Consider the following 5,156-nt stretch of genomic DNA (forward strand, 5'->3'; position numbering starts at 1 on the left):
AATTATAATTAATTAATACAATTATAATTAATTAACACAATTATAATTAATTAGTACAATTATAATCCTTTCTGAATAAGGAAGTAAAGTATGTTAGAGAAGGAATCTTTCTCTTCTAAAATAATAGTCACCAGTCAAGCAGATCTTGCCTGTGTTCTGTTGCCCCAAAGTGCTGTAAGCACCAATGTCTTAAGGTGGTGTAGCCTGGAGCCCTCTGTACCCAGCAAGCTTTTCTACAGTGCTACAAATGCTGATGTGGCTTGGCCCACTGGGTATATGGATTCAGGATGGCTAAACAGAGAGATGTCCAAAGCCGTCAAGATAAACATGGCAAGGAAATATTCTGTTTTCCAGAAGCTTTTGAGAATAGCTTTGTCTTTCTGCCTAAAGAAGTCGAGACAACTTTGTAACTCAACTCAAAAGAGTGTTCACTCTTTAGTAGGCTGCCTTTCTTCCTCAGGTCACACTGCTTACATTTTATATTATATTCAGACTTTAGGGAAGAAAACTCTGGAGGTCATACCTCCTGTCTCTCTTCAGTTGCCAGCTTCTTAAAACGGGGCTTCTAGTGAGGTCTTTGAGAGCCCTTTGTGGGCTCACATGCAACCGTCTGCTATACCATTTCCTTGATTTTGGGCCTTCCCTTAAGATCATGTACCAAGACCAAGATAGGTCATTGCTTCCCTCTCAGAGCTGAGAAACCTCACTTGGTACTGTTAATAAGCTATAATTAAATTATTATCCCCATGATTTAAGCCAAGCACTCAGTTTTGAAAGATGAACAAATAAAACCTCTTCATTTTCTACTCACCATGTTAAAATGTGAGTGAATTCCAACAAACCCTTTTCTCCTTCTTTTCCTTTTCCGTCTATGCCATTATCTGCCAAATACAATTTCACTAACCAAGGACCAGCTTCAGTCAAACCTTTATTTTTTTTCCTGATTCCTGCAAGAAAATTAGAGTGTTTTATTACTTTCAGACAGTAATTCCCTCATTTATCGCCATCTAAGTTGATTTTATTTTTTAAAATCGTACTTATGTATTTCACTTGTGTGAGTAGATGCATTTTGTAATATTGTCAGGAAATACATATAATTTAAAAATTTCTTTTTAAGAATACTCAGTACATCCTTTATTCTTTACAACAGCAAGCCCCAAATTGCTCTGAATGAAAGGAAATCTCATTGAAGATTTAGATTATTGCCTTTACTTTGAATAAAGAGGAAAATCAATGTCTCTAGAAATTTTTTGGTAGAAGGTGAATGAATCATCTACTGATCCTGGGGAAGTGATGATAGCCCTTAAACAGGGTTCAATCCTTTAAAAGAGCCTGTAAAGTTGTCACATTTTTTGAGCTCTAGAAGAATAAATTTGAAGGAGAAAGAACCATCCTGCCTTCATAGACTTCATGACTGAGGTCAGTGGTCCTGGAGTCCAGTTCACCCTCATCAGTCTATCCAGATTTCATAAAGTTCAGTGTCAGTACTGTGGAGTGGCATCATGTACATATTTAACTTATACCAGTTCAAGTTTAGGAGCTTGGCAAAGACAAAAAACAGGAAGGGATGGAGGAAGAGGAACAGCCATGGGTATAATGCTGGCTCATCCACTCAGTAATTGTGAGATGGGAGATCCGAATCCCCAGTCCCAAAGCGAGGTTGCTTCCCAGGGGCCTCCAAGTGTTTGAAGTTATATGCTTTGTGTGCAACATGACTCCCTAAACACTAGCCAACTACTTCATTTTGGGGCTCAACTGAAAAACAATGATCTATTCCAAAGCCGAGAAGAAACTGCATGGGACTTAGAGATGATATATTTATACTTTGTATTATGTAGGCAATTTAAGGAATTTTAAGGCTTGTTTATCTATATACTAATTTTGCCTATGATGCTGATTTGAGACTCTAACCCTAGGGCTAGACAGGACTCTTGTACTTCATCCATCATTCAACAAATATTTTTGATTTCCAATTATGTGCCAGACACTGTTCTAGGTGCTGGGACTCAATCCAACAGGAAACAAGAGGCAGAACTCCCTGCCCTTATGAAAGTGACATGAAGTGAACGCTAATTAGTGTGTAGGAAGAGCAAGGAAGAGAGAAAAATTGATGATAATTAAGTATAAATTTCAAACCAGGAAAGAGAACTGACTTGCATGTCAGGGAAAGGTAATAAATTTGGACATTGGCCATTTTAGTTTGCCAGTTTTTTGGGTTTTTTTTTTTTAAGTTTGCTAATAAAAAAAAAGATTCTTTTTTTTTTTTTTTTTAAAATATGAATTTAATCTGTTGAATTGTTGAATGAAAGCGACAGGATTTCTTTTCCTCCAAGGATGAAAACTAGCCAAGCCTTTAGTTTGATTGGGGATAAGCCTAACTTGTCCAAATCTCATTTGTCCTTACATTGAGGGCATGGAGATGCTAGCAAATGACAGCCATTATGAGTAATATAATAGTGCTAATATATTAGAACAGTATCTGACACACTGGTGTCAGGTGTTTAATAACTGTTTGTCGAATAAACGAATGAATCAATGAATAATAGAGTTTAGATTGCAGTCATATTGTGGAGACTTTGATCTCACTGTTCACTATTTTGCCCAGTATAGTATAATAACACCTCGAGATCATTCATGAACATAAATAGAATATGATTTTTAGTTATAGGATCTCTTCACAAATATAAATGAAAAATTAAGTTTACTGCCCAGAATGATTAACGCTGTGGATACCGATTGCATGTGGCACTTGTTTCTTTTTGCCCCCTTTTGGCATGCCAGCAAGCAGCCGTGATAAAACAAGAGGCCAGTGGGGCCAAGGCCAAAGGCCACATTCCTGTGCAGCTGCTCAGCTTCGCAAGGAAAGAAATGGTCTCAGCCAGTCTACACCCCTAACTCAGCCAGCATGGCACTAACATGTACCATTGGAGAGGAAGGGAGCTTCCAGGCGTGTGATTGGCCTGGTACGACTTGCATCCTCCTGGGAAAAACAATCCAAATCTCCCTCCAATTGGTCGTAAGGGAGGCAACAATGTTGTCTTTGCCCATGAAAAATAACTAGTTTGGAAAATGCTAGTCCAAACCACTCTCCAGAATGTCAACCTCTAGTGAGTCACGGTGCCCTGAGAGGGTAGGAAGGCTGATGCTGCTTAGTACAGGGATTTCCTTTTCCAGACCTTTAACCGAAGTTCAAGCAGAACCAAATTATTTTCTCTGGATGGAAAACAAATTCCTCTGAGTAAGGGCGAGTCCATGCTCAGCCCCTGGTAATACTTGATCCACCCCAGCTGTATTCACCCAAACCAATTTTTACCTAATCTTACATTTCTTTACTTTAGAACAAAAATGAGCTTACCAACAATGACAATTTTTATTTATCCCCCTCTGTCTCACGGAACTTAGCGGTGGCATAACAATGCCAGTTGTGCCTAAGAGGCAGGGTGGTGTAGTAAAATGAGCAGAATCTCCAGGTTTAAAACCTCTCTCTGAAAAATGCTGTGTGACTCCCCAGAAAGTCACCTAACATCTCTGAACCTAAATTTCTTTATTGCTAACATCGAGATCATAATATTCATCTCCTAGATGCATTATGAAGATCAACTGGGAAGCATGGTAAAATGACAGCTGTAGAGGAACTTCATTGCACAGTAAATATTACGGCCTAGCTTGATTTCTGTATTCCTTAAGTCACTGAAACACTGGTGGAGAGCCTCCATGTGTAAGGTATCTCACCTTTCGCCACTGGTTCCCTGAGGATCAGATACATTTTTCTGACAACTGCACATTTTTCACTGGAAGCCACTCCACAAATCCAGTATGGACTCACTCAACCTCGTGCTTCCTCCCAAGATCCCCCAATTGTCCCTGACTTCAGAATCTTTCTTACTACCCTCATTGAACCAATTACTAGGTGCTGTCAATTCTCCCTTCTAAATATATGTAGACTCTGCCTTTCTATCAGTGTAGCCTCAGTTCTGCATTTTATCCTCTCTTGCCTGAACTGTTGTAAAGGCTTCCAAACTCATCTCCAACTGTCCAGATGTCCCCCTCTCTAAAATATTTTCTGCAAAACTGCCCGAGGTCCTTTTCAAAACTCCAATTCTTTTGCTTTAAAAGCATTGCGGCTCCCCCTTTGCACACAGGAGAAAGTCAAACTCATCAAAAGCATTCGTGGCTTTGGCCCTGTGGATCCACGGGCCTTTTCATGGATATCTCCGGTTATTCCCCTCGTGACCACTCTGTGGTGGACATCTTGCTTCCCGTATGTTGAACGCTCCAGGCGCTTTCACCCCTTGAACCCTTTCTCATGTGTTCGTTTTGCCTAGAATATCCTCTCTTTACCATTTAATGAACCTTTCTCATTCCTTCCAGAGAGAGCCCTTTTTTCCCCTATGTGAACTGGATCTCAAAGAAAGGTAAATTTTCATGGAACCAGAAGTTCCCCAGAGAAGGTACCTCATCTTCTCCCTGACTTTCTGAACATTTCCGGGAACATTAGAATAGGTGAGCATCACTCATTCCGGTGGGCATCAAATTATTTTACTTAACCACTACTCGAATGTTTCTCTGTGGATTCCAGGTCTTGGTAGGACCTTCTTCTTGCGGTCGATTTTAAAAAAACTTGTCAATAATAGCTTTTTTCCAACAACAAGAAGCATATGAGAGTTTCTGTGTAATTACCAGAGCTTTGTAAACCAGAACATAAATTCTGTTTGCTTGATTGCAGATCTTAAGGAAGCAAAGTGTTAATTAGTGTCAGATGATTCACACCTCAGACCTTGGAACCTACCCACAATGGAATCTGCTCCATTATTTAGCTATCACCCTAGGATAAAATCCCAAGTAAAATAGTTTCAGGATTATAACCACCAACTTCCTGATTTGGAACTAATAAAGCTGTTCTGAAGATTACATCTTGACTTTGAACTCAACCTTTGCATTCCTTAATGTTGCTAGCATTCCTATGGACTGTGGCTATGATATAAGCAATAATGCCTTATTTAGGAGATCTGCACTTGCCACTCGGGCAGCATTAGTACTGTAGTAAATGATCAATCCCAAGCTTGTAAACCGACCATTTTACGGTTGGATTTTGCTCCTGTACATGTCTAAGTCACGTTCTGGCCCTCCCAGTCCTAAATCTTTGAGATGAAGAC

Source organism: Pteropus alecto, unplaced genomic scaffold (genome assembly GCF_000325575.1).
Source record: "Pteropus alecto unplaced genomic scaffold, ASM32557v1 scaffold92, whole genome shotgun sequence".
Classification (NCBI taxonomy): domain Eukaryota; kingdom Metazoa; phylum Chordata; class Mammalia; order Chiroptera; family Pteropodidae; genus Pteropus; species Pteropus alecto.